Source organism: Macrobrachium rosenbergii, chromosome 23 (genome assembly GCF_040412425.1).
Source record: "Macrobrachium rosenbergii isolate ZJJX-2024 chromosome 23, ASM4041242v1, whole genome shotgun sequence".
In the NCBI taxonomy this organism is placed as follows: domain Eukaryota; kingdom Metazoa; phylum Arthropoda; class Malacostraca; order Decapoda; family Palaemonidae; genus Macrobrachium; species Macrobrachium rosenbergii.
This window is the reverse complement of record NC_089763.1, coordinates 17,803,713-17,823,494: the sequence shown is the minus strand read 5'-3', so window position 1 is coordinate 17,823,494 and position 19,782 is coordinate 17,803,713. Positions and strand designations below refer to the sequence as shown.

The 19,782-nt window shown below is 38.9% G+C and overlaps 1 protein-coding gene across 1 annotated transcript in view; it reads right to left on the bottom strand.

Annotated features, from left to right (window-relative positions):
* LOC136851323 (uncharacterized) overlaps nt 1-19,552 on the bottom strand; it is a 26,300-nt gene extending 6,748 nt beyond the window's left edge. Inside the window, exon 1 of the mRNA XM_067125354.1 lies at nt 19,433-19,552. The gene's annotated coding sequence lies outside the window, so the exon portion shown is untranslated. The remainder of the gene's footprint in view (nt 1-19,432) is intronic.
* Between the last annotated feature and the right edge of the window lie 230 nt (nt 19,553-19,782).

The following is a 19,782-nucleotide window of genomic DNA, read 5'->3' as shown; positions in this document are numbered from 1 at the left end:
TGTTTTTTTTAGAGAAAGTCAAAAGTTGAAATATAGACAAAACCTTCCGCTCCTTAGAAGCCCTTTGAGATAAGGTTGACTTTGTAAGTTTGTCGAGCCCGCAGAGGCAGCCGTCGGAGGGTCCTGATGGTCCTTCGGCAGAAGGAAATTTTCTCTTTGCTTTCTCCTCCTATCTCTTGCTTTCCTTCCTCTCCGTTCTTTCATTTACATTGCGGTCAGAGTAAAAAAGATCATTACAGAACGCAAATGGACACATTAGCCAGGAAAGTACGATTCCCTCAACCTTACCTTTGTTGTCACTAAAAAGTATAGCTCGTAGGGCCGTCTTATGGCATTGGCAAGCTTGGTAGCTGCCCAGGTCCCCCACCACGATTCTGGGAGCCCTATACTGCCATATTATTCATGAGGTACCGCTTGGAAGAGTGAAGAAGGCTCACATTACAGGGTTTTTTATATAATAAAAAATCGTTGAAAGGACCACAGAATCAGTAGCTTCAATTTTATTGACCAGTGCATCGCTGTGCCCGAGTTATCTCATGCTGTTAAGAGAGCCCTGGGTAAGGAAGAATTAGGTACTTGTAAACGTCTTGTCCTAGAAGCTTGGAACCATCACTGCCTCAACCACAGCCATATTAACAGTAACTCCTCGTCAAAGAAAACCCCCTCCCCCCTCCCCTTCATATCTTTCTACCTGCGATGAGTCTCTGTACATAAAAGACTTTGAAATACACCACGTAAAGAGGTTTAATTCAATTGACAGTAAGTTCAGAGGCAATTTCGTGCCACTCTTGACTCTCCATCAAATTTTAATGGAAGTTAATATAAGCAACTTCTTGTTTTATGTTATTTTGACTCTCGCATCTTTTCCTTTACACGTCACTTCCTGTCTGATTTTTCCTTCTACCCAAAACTCTGTTTTTACTGAAATGCTATTGAAAGATCATTTTCCTTCACTTCCCGTGGAAAGAATTATTGCCCAAGAGTAGAAACCGCAAAAGAGGAACATTTTTCGTTAAGATTCAAATCTCAGAGCCAGAGATACTTATCTGTCTCCTTCATTTCTTATAACGTTTTATATCCTTGCTTCCGAAGGCAATAAAGTTTCCTTTTCCAAGCTCAGGGTTACTGAAATGGAGTACAGTCACGGTATTCCTCTGCATTTTCCTTTTGTGTTTATACGGCTTAGATCTTGAAGTGGATAATTGACAGTGATTACAGATAGTTTTTTTTATTTTTCGTCGACGTGTAATGCGAACGATTACATTGTATACAAAAATTGTTCTGTTAAGACTGAATACTAAAATCTTTTAATGGAAAAGAATTAACATTATCAGTGGATCATTGTGCACATTTACCTATGTATATATAAATTTCTGACTCACATCAGGATCGAACCCAGGTCTTTCAAATTTATTTCTGTCTGACAAGTAATTGTGCGTTGATATTTCTATCATATGTATATATATATATGTATGTATACACACACAAACACCACACATATATATATATATATTATATACATGAATTAACTGAAGCCACAAAAAAATCTTGAAAAGATTTTCCTGTAGCTTCAGCTATTAAACAAAATCATGTGCACATTTTTGTGATTTATTGAGTATATGCATGTATGATATATATATATATATATATATATATATATATATATATATATATATATATATATATATATATATATATATATATTATTACAGTTTTAAAGCAGGGTCTTGCTAGATCAATAGGGTATACTAGGCTGATATGCAACTTCTGTTAATTACCATCTTAATTATAATTTTAGCTGGCCTTGTGGTAAGCTAAAATTATAAACAACAAAATATGGCTGAAGGCCTACTTCAAGAAGGGAGTGATTAGGTAAACTGTGGGGTTTAATTTAATTAATTATATATTTACAAAAGAAAACATCAGAAGAGTGGTAGCGTAATTCTGGTGTAATAAGATGAAGAGCAAATGACTGGGAATTTGCTGGAGGAAACACAATGGGGTGCCAGCTTCAGAGGACGTTGACAATGAGGTAGTGGGGACCACTATGCACACAAGATGATGCACAGATCCACAGCTGAATAACTCCTAATCTGTAATCGAAACACTTATGGTTACTCAACGAAACTGGCACTGTAATGAAGGAATCGAGGAATTGCATAGATGCCTTGACTGAACTTGATTAAAATTAATCGAATATCATACGATTACGTTACACTTCTCGTCAATGCTTTACAAATTAAACAGCACAAAATATAAAAAGCAGTATAGATCTCACTGTAGGTATGTCACACTATGAAAAGAGAAACAGAAAATAGTTGAAGACGAATAAGGAACGTGACTGGCGAAAAAACCTTAAATCCTGGTACTTTACCTTATGTAGGAGCTGAGGTTCTCTTCTTATGGGGACCAGCGAGAGGGAGGGCAAGTGAATAAGTTCACAACAAAAGTTACTTTGGTTACTGCCACCCACGTGTTAGAAATAGGCAATTTAATGGAGCAAGGAACAGGACATCCTTCCTATGGCAGCGTCTGAGCAATTCTAAGGCCGAGCGTCTCTCTCCAAGACCCTTTATAAATTTCGGGAATTACGTTTTTCTTCCTCCTAGGTGGCGTTGGTATCGTCCTGCCCACATGAAAATGTGGGCAGCATGTCTGAAGTTTCAAGATGGCGGAAAGCATATGTTCAATTCGCCAGCTGACCTGCCTCGGGCGATGATTAGTTTTGATCGGGTCCCCACCTGGAATTTAAGGATTTCTGGCAGCACTTGGACAGGAATTGAGATTAAAGTGGTTTCCTAGTTCCTCTTTGGGAGAGTCGGTAGAGTCGTCGGCTAGCAATCGCTAGGCCCAAGTTCGATTCTCTGGCCGACTAATGAGGAATTAGAGGAATTTATTTCTGGTGATAGAAATTCATTTCTCACTATAATGTGGTTCGGATTCCACAATAAGCTGTAGGTCCCGTTGCTAGGTAACCAATTGGTTCTTAGCCACGTAAAGATAAGTCTAATCCTTCGGGCCAGCCCTAGGAGAGCTGGTAATCAGCTCAGTGGTCTGGTTAAACTAAGATATACTTAACTTTAACCCCCAAAGGTAGTGGTGAGAGAGAGGTTATAGAGGCGAATTTGCTTACAAGGAATCATACTAACATAAATGAATTAATTGCTTAGTGCTTATTTCATATGGATTATTGACTGAAGGATGGAGTATGAAGATACTCTTGATAATATATATACGTGTACTTACATACGTTGATGTAAATATACATTAATAGGTAAATGTTTACATTGAAGATATTAATTCTTTTCAATCAACTTTTCTGTGTATTCAGTCTTACTGGAATAACTGGGTACTAGTTTTGTGTACATTTTCCTATAATGATAATAATAATAACAATATAATAATAATATTGTTGAATAAAATGGCTGCAATTTTGCGAATTGATGTTATACTGAGTTTTCTCAATTCTTCTAATAATTCGCTTTTCCAGCACATCAATATTTTAGTTAATAATTGCCAATGTTCATATTTCGATGGATAAAATAGCGTATTTCTTATAGCAATAATTCTTTATCTTACAGCATTACAGCAGGTTACTGAAACCTGGGATGTAAATCCATAGATTTTCCTAATGGTATTTTCGGTGGTATTTCTTCTTTTTACTTTTTCTGACATCTATCTGGTATTTCTAGTACTCTGTCTGTCGACATGCTTCGACCAGCTCGATGGTCATCTTCTGGATGTTGGGATGAGTCCGGAGACACAGGGCACTCGTGGCATTGTATATAGGGGATCTCGGCTCAGGTCGATTTTTCATTGGCTGCCTGAGGCGATTCTCCTCGGGCTAAGTCTCCTCTCGTGCAGTGATGGTTGTGTGCACTCTTGCGTGCATGCGCTGGAGTTCACGTTAGAGAGTGTATTATTAGGAGGATTACTACCCGCACATTGATGTTCCTGATTGGTTCACTCATCTGGGGTGCCAGTGGGTGCCACCCTTTGCTCCGACATCAGGAGGAGGAAGGTCTCCTGTGTGGTATTGAGACTCAGCTTCTCTCTCCCGATGTGTAGGACTTCCAGGAGGCGTAGGCGGCGATGCTCAGTCGCTTGATCTATTATCTCTATGTTAGAGAAAATGCCATTCCTTTTTATTCTCTGGTTATGGGCAGTCCTGGAGTGATTAAATATGGCACCCTCCTGGGCATGACAGGAGATCCTCTTGGAGCAGCGCATGATAGTCATACTGATATAAGAACCGAGGCACTCTCGGACGGGGCATTTGTATTGGTAGGCTATGTTGGTTTTCTTCAAGGGATCCTGCTGGGGGGGCGGGGTGTTATTTCCCATCATCAGGCTGCTGGTTTTCTTACTCCTGTAGAAGATGACGAGTTTAATCTTCTTCTCGGGATCGGATGGGCTGATGTTACTTTCAGTGATGGTTCTGAGGGCATGTTTGTCTTCTTTATATCCTTTATGGAATTTTTCTTTGGTAGAAAAGTTTGATGTCATCAGAGGTGTCAGGATGGGGTTCCTGATGGTACCATCTGTTCAAGGCTCCTCTAATGCACTAGGCTACCTCCTGATTTGTGTGTCCATTATTGATGAGGATCTGGACAGCATGTTCCAGCTCTCCATGGGTATCAGTCCAGGAGGAGCAGTGCGAGAGAGCTCTTCTGACGAAGGCTCTGATGGCAGATTGTTTATATCTCTCAGGGCACTCACTCTCTCCATTTTAAAACATACCCAGGTTCGTATTATTAAAGTAGTTTAACCAGACCACTGAGCTGACTTTCAGCTCTCATAGGGCTGGCCGTACATATCTCCAGGAGGGCATGGAGGACATACTCGGTGATGTTCAGTGATGGGGTAGTGGGGTCCCTATATACACGATCCAAAATTGTTTGGACTGTTTCGTTGACAGGAACATTCGTGAAGAGGGACTACACACATCCATGGTTTCAGTGATTCCCTCAAAGGGCGTCGCTCTAAGGGCTTCAGGAACTCTGCTTTGAGGACTTCAAGCTGTGATCACCAGGGACATAAGGAGTGAGGGATGGTGTTGAGTCTCTTGCTAGCTGGTAAGTTGGGACTGGGATCAGCTTCAATAATGGGAGTGCAGAAGGGTTGCCTTGCTTGTGTCTTTACATTCCCATATATGCCGTCAAGTCTAGCACCCACTATCGTTGGGAAGTGGAGGGCATTAGAGGCCGCATTAACTGTTTCAATGATCCTGGGGGTTTCACGTTTGATGTCATCAACAGAGTCCTTGGTAATTTGCAAAAACTTGGTGCCATCGGCCAGGATCTCATCCAGCTTTTGGTGGTATTCCTCGGTGTTGGTGAGAACGTAAGTGGCGGTCTTGTCAGCCCTGCAGACGGTGATGTCCTCACATTCTCTCAGCTCCTTGGCTGCTTCCCCCAGGCGCCGGTTGGCGATGTTACTCTGATAGTCACCACGTTCGGTGAGGGCCTCAGCCAGGAGGAGGGGTTGAAGGGCGTCAGTGGTTCACAGGGTGCCTTGATCTTCATACTTCTGGATGGTATCCAAAAGGTACTTTATTTCAAGGTTTTTTCCAAGGGCCTCGGCTGGGTGGCGAAGTGTCATTTAAGGCCCATGCTCAAAATCTTGTCTTGTTTGGGTGTTGGTGTATATTCTGTGAGATTGACATATTCCTCCCTCTTCTGCGGAAGCCATAATTTTCCACCATTAAGGGCAATCAATTTCTTAGTTACTGTCCTCATCTTTTTCTCTGCATCTTTCTCCTCCAAGTGACGTAGGCATTCTTTGATGTTGTTAGGATGTTCTTGTCCTTGGAGAAGGTTGTTGTTGCTGTTAGCTGCTCCATTCTCTTCCAAAGCACTGGGAGGGGTTACTACAATGGCATTGGCAGTAATCCCACTCAGAATAAAGTTCTTCATTTCTTTTACAAGTGTGGTCCTCTCCCATTCTTTGGAAGTCAGCTGCTGTTTTAGCACTCTCTCCATTTAGACATATGCCCAGGTTCATAGGTTTCGTATGTGTCTAAATGGAGAGAGTGAGTGCCCCAAGAAATAAGCAATCTGCCATCAGTGCCTTCGTCAGAAGAGCTCTCTCACACTCACACCCATGGAGATCTGGAACGTGCTGTCCAGATCCTCATCGATAATGGACACATGAATCAGGAAGTAGACAAGTGCATTAGAGGAGCCATGAACAGATGGTACCATCAGGAGTCTCGCCCCAACACCTCTGATGGCATCAAACTTTTCTACCAAGGAAAATTCCATAAAGGATATAAAGAAGACCATCACTGAAGGTAACATCAGCTCGTCCGATCCCGAGAAGAAGATTAAACTTGTCATATTCTACAGGAATAAGAAAACCAGCACCCTGGTGATGAGAGATAACCCAGGCCTCCACAAGCAGGATCCCTTGAAGAAAGCCAATGTAGTCTACCAATACAAATGCCCTGTCTGAGAGTGCCTCGGCTCTTACATCAGTATGACTACCATGAGCTTCTCCAGGAGGATCTCTGTAATGCCCAGGAGAGTACCGTATTTAATCGCTCCAGGACTGCCCATAACTTAAGAATAAAAAGGAATGACATTTTCCCTAACATAGAGATAATAGATCAAGTGACCGAACATCACCACCTACCCCATCTGGAAGCCCTACACATCGGGAGAGAGAAGCCGAGTCTCAATGCCATACAGGAGACCTTCTGCGTGAAGGGTGGCACCCACTGGCACCCCAGATGAGCAAACCGATCAGGAACATCAATCTGCGGGTAACAGCCCTCTAATAATACACTCTCTAACGTGCAATCCAGCACACACACGCAAGAGCGCAGATAACCATCACTGTGAGAGAGGAGACTTCGCCCGAGGAGAATTGCCTCAGGCAGCCAATGGAAAATCGACCTGATCCAAGATTCTCTATATATACTACCACAAGTGCCCTGTGTGCTCGAACTCATCAACACGTCAGACGACCGACCTGAGCTGGTCGAAACATGTCGACGAAAAAATACTAGAAATACCAGACGGAATGTCGAAAAGAAGAAATACCATCAGGAAATCTACAGTTTGCATTCCTGTTTCAGTAACCAGCTTTGCTGTGCTGTAAAAAGAAATACTACTGTAAGAAAAACGCTGTTTTATCCATGGAAATATGAACATTGGCCAGTTGTGTTACTAATATTGATGTGGGGAAAGATTTAGATCATTAGAAGGGTAAGAAACTCAGTATAAATAATTTGAAAAAGCGGCCAATTGATAACAAAACTTTCCTCAAGAAGGTCTTCTTCTTCCTTCGTAATGATAATAATAATAATAACTTAATATAATAACAATGTAATAATAATTGTGTGTGTGTGTGTGTGTGTGTGTATTATTATTATTATTGTGTTATACAGACTCCGTGCTTCACTGTTTAACTTTTTCCATGTACTGTCGATTCTACTGTATGCGTCCATGGCATGCATATACATATCTGCAATGGTGTAAACCAAAATATATGTCTTTTCAACACAAACATTCCCTTTTAGTATATGTTATGCAGTGAATAAGTATAAGAATTCACTGATCGGGATTATGAAGAGAAGAGAGAGAACACGATGTTGATAGTTTAAAATGATGAGTCATGGGACCAAATGAATTGAAGACTAACCATAACAAACCTCAAGATATGGGAAAGGAAGGGAGGAGTTAGAGGATAGACTAAGAAGTGAAAAGGTCATTAAAATTGACCTGATTTGTCCTTGCCAAAAGTGGGAGTTAAGATTAAGACAAATTACACAAAGTAGACTTCCTCAAGGAGGCGTGAGTTTTATTCCACATAGGTCCAGAGTTCATTCTGATCAATTTTTGGAAGTTAAGTTTGAAACCTTTTGGGTAGGATTGTGTCACTCTCCTCTCTTAACATCAAGAAATTTCTAAGTCCAGTGGCTGGCCGTGTGAAATATGATGGTAGAATAAAACCTAAGAAAATGCCTGTGAATTCTTACCCCCTCCTGGATAAACAATGTAAAAAATATTAATGATTACACGTTTTCCAACTTAACTTAAGTTAGTCCCCTCGTTCACTATCAGGTCTTACCAAAGTGTACCTGGACAGAAACAGAGTCATTCATATATTGGTGCAACGCAATAACAAAGAAACTCAATGCATAATAAACTGGTGGCAGTTTCGGAGGATTTCGCCAGCGCACATTTGAAAAACATTAAATGTTCACGACCCTAGAAATTTACAGAGAGTGAAAGTGACGGCGCTAAAACTAACTCTCAATTTAAAGCAAAATAATCTCAAGACGGTCTTCAGCACTAGAAACATCAATACAACATCAACAAGGTAGCAGAAAGGAAACGAAGCAGAACAGAAATATTCCAGAAGCAGTGAATCTTTTGCGCGTCGATGAATGAAAAATTGACAGCGGTAAATCTCTGCCTAGTTTGAAACTCGAACGTTCATAAGATCAACCACAAATTCAGTTTAATAATTAACTATGACCATAATAAGAACAATAGTAATAATCACGGCATAGATCAGCGGTGATTTTTATAAAAGTGAATTTACGAAAGAAAGAATCAGCAACTCGTGGCTATGTACTTACGCGTCGCAAGTGAAGTTAGCGAAAACAAACAGTGTTGGCGCATTATGAAAGCCGCTAATATCTACGTCAGTTCGGTGAGCTTTCTATCGTGTACGGACTTAAATACACGAAATTTAAAATTTTTGGTCGCTAAAGGGAGACTTAGCGGTAGCGGTAGCAGCAGTGACGACGACGGCGACGAATGAGGCGGAAGAGGCGACGAAGAGAGTGAACAAATCGGAACGCGATAAAGTTTTTGGGAAGTCAACGTCTTGATAACAGGAGAAAAGGGAAGTGACGCCTTCAATCAACAATTTGGAAGGATTCCAAAATTTTCTTCGCCAAATTCGCAAATGCGGGGACTGGAAGTCGGCTGCTGTGCGAATTATCGCTGGAAGCTGCGCTCAAGTGCAATCAGCGCGATCTTCAAAGTGCAAGGCGACCGCAAGCTAATTGAATAGTAAACATTCATTCCCTAGTATCGTGGAATTATCAAGAAAAATTTTTTTTCTTTCTGTGAATAAAATTTTTTTGTGTCGTGAAATTTTATATAATTATTTTTTCCCTGCAGTGCATAAATAATTTTTTTAAATAATTTAAGTAAATTATTTTTCTTTTGAATAATATTTGAATAATTTTTTATTGTTGCAATGCATGAAATAATTTTTCTCATATTTAGTAATTTTTTTACGAAATAGAAATTTTCGTTCACTTGGTGATAGAGATAATTCTGTTTAAATTATTCTATCATAATAATTTTTTTTTGTTAAACACTTGGCGCAGCATTTTTTTGCAGTGGGACCCAAACAATTGTATACATAAATACTAATATCAGACTTTTCAGATTTGAGAGAGTCCTATGAAGGAATGAGTTAGGAAAATTGAATTTTCTTTGTATAGAGGATGCAGTCACTAAGAACTCAGCAAACATGCAATTAAAGTAAGTACCTGCTTCTCAAATTATTTTTTCATTCATTTTCATTCTTGGAATCATTGAATATTTTATGAGTTAATATGAATAATCATTTGATGAAGTAATTTCCGACTGCAACAGACAAGAAGGAGGACCAGACTCAATAACCTAACCTGAACGACCTAGACCAATTGACCTAGTAATACTAGACCCAACGTTCTATGATCAAGGTCCCCCACTTAGTTTAAGTGCGCCTAGCCTTCCGTTGTAACCACTAACCCAATAACTTCCATTGTACCTAGAAATTACAACATGGCGTAAACCGCCGTAATAACCCAAACCACTAGATTTTGTGGAGAAAGTAGACCCAAGTAATGTAGATAAAAGTAGATTAGAAGAATATGGTGTAAATCGATGGATAGCAGACACAGAAAGCAGAATTTCAGCTGCTGGTATCACAGATGAGAGAAAAAAATAGATGAAGCACTCTTGTATGTTAGTATGGAACATAGTGATGCACATACAGTTCTTCATTCAGTACTTTTAGAATATTACTCTGTTTAACAATTCAGAAACAGGGCTTAATTTTGCAACCAGAAGCAGAAAGATCCATGGTACAACATAGGAACTTTCCATCATCCAATGAGGGTAATCACTTAGTTTTGTACTAGAGTAGAAGAAGCTATAGACATAAGTGACGACAGATAGGAAAGCTGTAGGAATTGTTGTTGGAAGGAAGGATGACTTGATGATGATGAAACAGATTTGCTAGTATATCCAAGGTACTTAGATATATGTCATTAGGACCCAATCTCTGATGCTTGGGTAAGGAAGAAGTAGTCTTAAGAAGTACTGTGCGATAGGAAGCCAAATGATGGAGTGTACAAACCTTGATGTACATAGAAGGAAAGTAAAACAAATTCATCAAGTAGTAGTGCAGATTTTACAGGAACCGTATCTAGTGGAAAGCTCAAGAAATAATAGTAATCAGTCAGTAGAAACCAATCAGGCAAGCTAGGTCAGGTATCAGGAAATAGAAATTCGTTTGATAGAAATGGTGGGAACAACAATAGGAGATTTAATCAATCAAATAGAAACAATCAAGGTAGGGCCATAAATAGAGTAACAATGGGAATACCACTGGAACTAATGGAAATAACAGTGGAAATAACAGGACTCCTGGACAGAGGGGAGCCTAGTCAGGTCAAAATTCAGGGAATAATAGGCCACAGTTCAAATAGGCAGAGACAAAGTTGTGGAAATTGTGGTTATTCCAACCATACAACCCAGAATTGTAGAAGAAACAAATGGTGTTCGAATTGCAATAAGACAGGACATTTGATCCAAAACTGTTGGTACAACAAACAGGGAAATTCTCAGGGGTCTCAAAATAACCAAAAGTACTCAGCCTAATAATCAAATACCTCCCCAGTAACCCAAATCAAGGGGATTCTCAGTGACAATCACAGAGTGCAGCAGAAAGGTCCATCCTTACAGAAAGAAATAGTGACATTGGAATAAGGATGTGTCCCAACAGACAATACTCCAGTAATGAAATAGTGTTTTCTGTAAAGAATTTTAACACGTGTCAGGAAGAGTTGCCTATCATACAAGTACACTTAGAAGGTGTACTGAGTTCCATATTGTTGGATACAGGCAGTACTGTAAGTATCATAGATAAAAGGCACTTTAACAAAACATATAGGTTGTGAGCTTTCCCAAAATGAGAGAGTAATCCTATAGGACCATAAAGGGGATCGCTGGAAAGCAAATAAGGGCTATAGGCAATGTCAATTTAGAGATAGAAATTCTAAATAAGAAATATAGGGAAGAGTTTGTGGTGTTGGAAGAGAAATATTTTCCAGCTCAAGCTCTATTTTCCTTCCAGGCTATGAAAAGATGTGGAATTACACTAGATTGTAGCAATGGAAGAGTAACTATCATGAAATTGATAGAGGAAATGTTTGCTCTCTTGAAGAAGAGGAACAGTTTCAGATAAACTTGATCACTTTACCTGAGACAGCCTCATCTGAAGAAGTAGACATCAACAGATAGAAATAGAATTTAATGCTAACCTGGGTAGGACAGTGAGTAGAAATTCAATGATAGAAGAAATAGGAGATAGACAAACTACTTTTAAAAGCCCAGAAGCCACTCAGGAGAATTCTCAGATAGCAGGTATGAACCTGATAACTCAAGTGCCCGACAAGTAGATACCTCCAAGAACTTAGTTCTTTTTCCCAACCTGACCATCCTGACAGCTAATAGATTGTAGTCACTTATCAATAAGAGAAGATACGGAAGAGAAGTATCTCAATGAGGTGTTGCTGTTAGGCAACCTAAAAGTGACAGAGATAGGTTCTGTGATACCACAAGATGAAAGTTCAGATGATACTGATGTCTGTTACACCGATGCACAGAATGCAGAAGAGATCTGCTTAGTTAGTACTGCCGATGATAATCTTGTAAAACTCAAATTAAACAATAGCGTTATACTGCATCCACAAGGTCTGACAAAGGTTTGTCTTAGAATTGTAACAGATAAAAACCTAGGTGATACAGATGTGTTATTAGTTAATGAAGACTTACCAGACTTTGTGAAAATGGACGAATTCCCTAGTAAGACTTAATGGTGGGAAATTGTACGACTTATGTGTATAATTATTCTGACAAGAGACTAGGAATTGCATGCCGGCATAGAATTCTGTAAGGGAATTGTGATTACTAACCCTTTCTAACCCTAAGTGAAAAGCATTTGTCTCTGTAGCTGACACAAGAGTTAAATTAGAAGGGGAAGTAAATACTACAGATTTTCTCATTGTAGGGACAGGTTAATACAGATATTAGAGAAATATAGGAGTGTTGTAGCAGTAACAGGAGATAAGTTAGGAAGGACAGATGTCCTGCAGCACAAAATAGTCATAGAAGATGGTGCTAGACCTTTTTATATACCTAACTACAAACTTCCAATAAGTCAAAGACCCATTGTAGACGAGATGGTTGAAGAGATGAAGGAAGATGGGTTTGGCCACCTTCTCAGTCACCTTATAATTCACCTTTACTGCTAGTTCCAAAGAAGACGGTACATGGAGGATGGTAATTGATTACCGTGAAATTGAATTCCACACCATCCCTGATCGAATGCCAATGCCAGTCATTAATGACATGTTAGCTCAATTAGGAGGTGCCAAGGTTTTCTAGCCTCGATCTACTGAGTGGATATTGGCAAGTTCTCTCGATGAAGAATCCAAGCATCTCACGGCATTCAGTACTCATAAAAGAACATTTGCAATTTGAGGTAATGCCGTTTGGTCTTACTTCAGCTCCTTTAACGTTTGTACGTTTAATGCTGCAAATCTTGGAGATGTTGAAGACTGATCGGTTTATCTTGATGATGTAATAAGTGCTAGTAAGGATGAGAGAGTCATTTTCAAGACAATAGAATTAGTATTAGATAGGCTCAGAAAGGCGGTTTAAAGGTAAAAATTAAGAAATGTCAGTTTCTGAAGAAATCTCTAGAATATCTAGGACATGTTATCAGTGAACATGGTTTGAAAATGCAAGAAGGAAAGATTAAGGCTATTGTAGACTATCCAGCCCTCAAGAAATTTGAAGCACTAAGAAGATTCTAGGTATGGTAGGATATTATCGACCTTTCATAAAGGGATTTGCTACCATAGCAAAACCATTAACTGAGTTAACTAGGAAAAGATGCTAGCTATGAGTGGAAAGATGAACAGGAAGAAGCGTTCAAAAACACTAAAGGATATGTTGATAACAGATCTATCTAGTTTATCCAGACTTCGAGAAGGAATTCTACTTAGCCTGTGATGCTTCAAGTACAGGACTGGGTGCCGTCTTGATGCAAAGGATAAAACAAGGATGAGGACTGTATACTATGCCAGTAGAGTTTTGAATGCAGCTGAAAGAAATTACAGTACAACAGAAAGGGAATGTTTGGCATTAGTCTGGGGATTACAGAAATTTAGACACATTTTTGCTAGGACATAAAATTAATGTTCTTACAGATCATAAACCCATTTGTGATCTTTTCAAGAAAAGGGCTTTTACCAATAATATGAAGTTCAATAGATGGTTCGTTAGCGTATTAGAATTTGCCCAGAATTTAGATACATACCTGGTAGATATAACATTAGCTGACGCCTTATCTAGATCACAAGAAGAGAACGAGAAACAAATTGCCACTCATAATTTCGTTTTCAGTTGTCAAATCACAGATTTAGATTTAGACAAAGTTCGTCAAGAACAACAAAAGGATTCTAGAATAAGGAAGTAATTGGTAACCTCTTGCAAGGTGAGAAAAATTCAGAGTTTCAATTGATAGATGGGTTATTGTACAAGACTTCAGACGAACAAATGCTTGTTCACGTTTGTACATTCCTAATACACTAATACGAGACGTTTTAGAACTAACCCATTCATACAAGTTATCAGGACATCCTGGAATTAAGAAAACATGTAGAACAATCACTAGAAACTATTTTGGCCTCGATGTAGTGAAGATGCTACTCGATTTGTTCAGAATTGTACCCTATGTAATATACATAGGGGAATGTCAACGTCAAGGCTCCTCTGGAAATGTATCCTTCAGAATTAAATCCTTTTCAAGTAGTCACAATGGATTTCTTGGTCCATTCCCGAACACCATCAGAGGAAATAAACAGATTTTAGTTTTCATTGACTATTTGACCAGATACGGTAGAAATTGTTCCCAACTAGAAACAGAGAAGCATCAACGGTGGCAGAAGCCTTTGAGTCTAGAATTATAACCAGACATTCATGTCCTCAAGTTTGCTCTCCAGACAATGCTGCTGAATTTACTAGTGACATTCTAACGAAATTGTGTGACTTTATGAAATACAGAAATGTCAAATAACAGCATATAAGCCAAGCTCAAATGGAGCAGTAGAAAGAACAAATCGCAAGATAAAGGATGTTCTGAAAACATTGGTAACCCCTAGCACTGAAGACTGGGACTTGACTCTCGAAGACATACAATTTACTCTAAACAACACAGTAAATGAATCAATAGGAGAAACTCCTCATTTCTATTGTATGGCTGCAAAGAGAATGCCAAATTCACTTTTTGGATGATGCCACCACCACAGGCGATGCACGTGCAACCACGAGGACTATATTGCTTGGAAGACAAGACGTACGTACGAGACCGTTAAAGTCACCAGGGCTAGATTAAAGGAGTTACATAAAAAATCTAGTAAGTATTACAATAACAGATCCACCATACCCTCGTTAAGGTAGGACAACAAGTTTATGTACTCAATCATGTTCTTGAAGGACCTAATATTAAAGTATCACCAAAATTTCGAGGTCCATATAGAGTTTTAGAAGTTTTGAAGTTGAATAAATTCAAGTTAATGCATGAAATTACCTTGAAAGAATCCATTGTACATTGGAACCACATTAAAGTAGTTCATTCAGAACCTTGGTCGTCACACCAGTTAAAGGATTTGTCCAATAAAGATAAGATAGATATTAAATAGAATCTTCAATGACCCCAGGTATAATTTGAGAAGAAGGTAATGGCAAGTAATGGTAAACAAATGTTGATAAGATTTTTACTGCTTAATCAACATTATTTCAGCAAATGGATTGTATGGTGGTTGGCGGTGAGTCACCAGAACTCACTCGTACAACTAAGAAAGGGAGCCATCATGGGCGAGCATGGCAAGGTTAAGATGACAGGACCTAGCCATTGTTAAGATCCAGACGGACTCAGTATCGATCAGAGAGAGCAGTTAGTCCAGCTGAGCAATCAGATACAGGCAGGGATTACAAAGTGTCCAAGATAGAAATTTGTATGCGACATGCTCTCAAGTTGCAGAGGACATCGATAGTGTTATGCCAAGGAAAGTAGTAGCGATCCCACTCATGCCCTTTATGGCCGCTTACAATCTCTTGGAGTGGCGACCGATGGTAATGTTGAAAGGCTAAAGGAAAAGAGTGGCACAACTTGAAAATTGGGATTGAGCAGGGTACTGTCTATAATAAAGTAATAGGAAATGTCAATCAAAATCAGAAAATGATCACAGTGCTGGAAAGAATTTCCAGAATAGTGCCATAATGTTTCATCAGAAATTGCTAGAATCCATCAAACAGAAATGATGGAGCCAGCCATAGAAACAAGTAATTTCCTTCTGGAATACAAGGAATTACTCAATGCAATCATGATGGCAGGTAAAACCTGCTGTCGCCTTTTCTGATAACCTAGTGAAATTGAAGCCATTATTCAGAAATGTGTTGTGAACAATCACTTGAAGCCACTAGTAGAAAATAGTGGACTATTATGGCTGATAACAGTGAAAGTGGTAGCCAATCAAATCATACCAGTGATCCCTTTCAACAATCAGACGTCAACTCATTGATGTCAGTCTATCCATTCCCAATGGTAGATAATAAGTCCATTGTACTAGAAGGAACAGTTCGACACTTTGCCTTACAGCATGATTCTTTCCTAGTGACTGAAATTCCCGAACATGAGTTCAGGAATGTGTCATGCTTTAATGATGGGTGTATATGTTTGTAACATTGTGAATTTCTATGAACCATTGAGTGCTTTCTTCATTGCTTAGATGATCTTGTAAACAACAAGAATGGTAAGAAATCCATTGTAACTATATACCGTTTTACAGAAACTTTCAAAGGCTCAAATCATTGATGATGAAATTTTGTGTTCTCAGCAAACAGATTGAATGCTAAGATTGATGTAAGTCAAACAAAACAAGTAGTTTTCATTAACGCCAATCTCATTTTCATCTGCTTGTGAACTGGTCATTTTACATAATTTGTATTACAAACCAACAGTTTTCACGCATTGCACAGTTTGAATTTTCAGTAAAAGTGTACATCAGTTTGCAGTTATTAACGAATTTCAACTTTCAGAACTGGAATTGAGACATTCACAAAAGCTAAGAAGAGTTCATACTTTCTTTCATATATATAAGACTGAGATTTCTCTATCATGTCATTCATAAATGTCATTCTTTTGTACTGTTGCTTTCATTTCTTTTATAATTGTCAGAAATTAATATTGAATAAGTTTACCTTAATCAAAAAGACATGATGGACAGAATCCTTCCTAGAGAGTGATAGTTTACCATTGACTTGCACTTGAACATTTGATGATTGATTTTTATTTTTTACAATTTATGATTGATAACCAGAGAGTAATAGGCATTTGATATATTACTTGCCATAATTTTTCATTTAGTTTGAGTATTTGATATTCAAATTCATGCTTATATTGTTTGTGTTTAGCATATGATGCATTATTTCTTGCAAAGGTTGCTTGTTGATAGAAGTTATTGACATTAGAGTAATTGACTATAGTCAAGTTGAGCTGGTTATCTACTTGCATTGTAGTCAATGCAGGTAGGTGACCAGTGATGTTGTAGTGAATAAGTATGAGATTCACTGATCGGGATTATGAAAAGAGAGAGAGAGACACGTGTTGATAGTTTAAAATGATGAGTCATGGGACCAAGTAAATTGAAGACAATCCAACAACAAACCTCCAAGATGTGGGAAAAGGAAGGAGGAGTTAGAGGATAGAACTAAGAAGTGAAAAGGTCAGCAAAATTGACCTGATTTGTCCTTGCCAAAAGTGGAGTTAGATTGAACCATTAAGAGTAAAGTAGACGTCCTAAAGGAGGCGGAGTTTTATTCAACATAGGTCCAGAGTTCATTCTGATCAATTTTTAGCCAGAGTTACTTGAAAACCAAATTGGGTAGGATTGTGTCACCGTTCCTCTCTTAACATCAGAAATTTCTAAGTCCAGGGTGGCTGGCCGAGTGAAATAGTAGTGGTAGAATAAAATCATGAAAAACCGTGCCAGTGAATTCTTACCCCCCGGGAAAAAGTGAAAAATATTAATAGACAATTTCAACCTAACTTACCGGAGTCCCCTAGTACTATCAAGTGAAAGTCCTAGTTAGAAACGGAGTCATTCATATGTGGTGCAACGCAAACAAAGAAAGACTAAATCAACATAACATATATATATATATATATATATATATATATATATATATATATATATATATATATATATATATATATATACTTATATATATATATATGTGTGTGTGCTGATGTATATATATTTTCATGTGTTTATAAATTCGTCCCTTCAGTCCGTTAGCTAGGAAATCGAATTTAATGGCGGCTGGAGGAGACTCCACTAAGGGGTGGTGAACTTATGTAGACTTATCCCTATATCACCTGATTTTGGGGGACCATACCGACCTCTTAGCCCCAGCATCGTACGATTTTTGTCGGGGGGGCGGTTAGAAAGCCATTAGGGACAAAAAGACCAGTCAGGGCTGTAATTGGGCTGCTATGCTGACCCTTAGGAGACTTAGCTATAAGACCTATTTTAATTTGACCTTCTTGCTGGCTAAAATTGCTATTTCAGATCGACCATTGTCTTCGTGCTCCATGCTTGAGACGCCTCATTATCTACCTGGACACGCATTACCCACCCCACAGGCCTTAAAGCATCCAGCTAATTGCGGTCTCACTTTCCCTTCACACTGGCAAAGTTCGAGACTTCTGCCGGACCGAAATTCGTCTTTTGCAAGTGAGCTCCATGCACAGATGCAATAAAGTACATCTGAAGTAGCAATTGACTGCCAGTTATCTTTTCTTCTCGTGAATTTCTCTCCATTTTCAATATTTCCAACTTTTCATTCTCCTAAAACAAAGCCCCTTTGCTTCCCAAAGCCTAGCACACACATTTGGCCCTCATGATTTGTCCCAAGCTCAAAATAATTAGTTCAATGATAATAATTAGAGCATTCTCACCATAGTGTTACCATGTGCTAATCAAATCTAATTGATAAATTCCTCCATCGTGCATAAGTAATTTCATTTGAGAGAAAGTCATTTGATTTTAATGCTAACCTGGAGTTCTCTTCCAGAATCCTGTTATCTGGCTCTTCGAGCGGTCTGCCCCTGCCTTTGTAACCCAAATAGCCTCAGACATTTAACAGCCATCTTGCCACGTGCACGAGTCTTCTGATTCAGTGGTCCAGGGGCACTAGACACAGTTCCCCCCATTCAAATACAGTTGCGTTAACCACCAAAAATCGTTCAACCAGTCCGCAGGAAAGTTATTAGCATGTCAAACTATTTCAGGGCTGTAGCCCTTTCAGATTCAGTTATTTGCTACGCATTGTCTAGCTTTCATTGCACATTGTATGTGCTTGCTTGCTGCTGAGGCAGCCCTTTCATATTAATTTCCTGATTGCTCTGTTTGTAAATAAATTTAGTTTAAAGCATGACTGGTTATTTTAAAAGGCGACCTTCACTTCTCTGTTTACTTAGATGTGATATCAGGGTAAGTCAGTTTATTCATTACATTTATTGCTTATATTCTGAGTTCTGTGTGTTGGCCCTTAAGGCAGTTGACAAAAAAATCCATTTTCATTCTTCCAACCGGCCTCAGAATATAACAATATATATATATATATATATATATATATATATATGTATGTGTGTGTGTGTGTGTGTGTGTGTGTGTGTGTGTGTGTGTAATTACATATATATGCTTACACGATGAGCATAATGAAAATATGCACTCATATACACGCAGATATGTACATGATGCATCGAACACAAACAGAGATGAACCCATGCAATACATGGCAAAGAGAAATGATAATTAGTGAAGCACAGCAATTTACATAATAATAATAATAATAATAATAATAATAAGACGAAGAAGAAGAAGAAGAAAGAGTACGCAAAGTACACAAAACTAGTACCAATTGCTCCTCCAAAATTCAAATTCAAAGCACGGGCGTGCTTGCTGACTCACTCCACTGAAACCGACAACACGGGGGCTTCAGCAATGAAATAGTCCCGGATTGACAATTTTAAACCCCAACAACGTCTCACCGTTACATACACTTACTTGAATGAAAAATCTTCACCTCCTCTACGTGAAAATGCTGGAATGATGTTGAATGTTAAAAAGATGTGACGAGGAGGTTCTTCCCGGGTTGACTTCCGCGCAATATCTCATCAACGTTTTCAAAATTGAGATAGTCTCAGATTATCTTATCAGTTTCTGGGCTCCCTGCGACAACTTTGATAACTGATTCAGCGAGTCAAAACACACAGACACGCACACAAACCTCAGTGCAGCTGAATTCTCTATCTACCCCTCTCATTCAGCAATGACTGTTTATTGCAGCGTCGAACTTCTCAGTTCCAGAGGCCTTACATTCCTCACACCGTTGGAGTGTGGAACAGCCTCCCAGA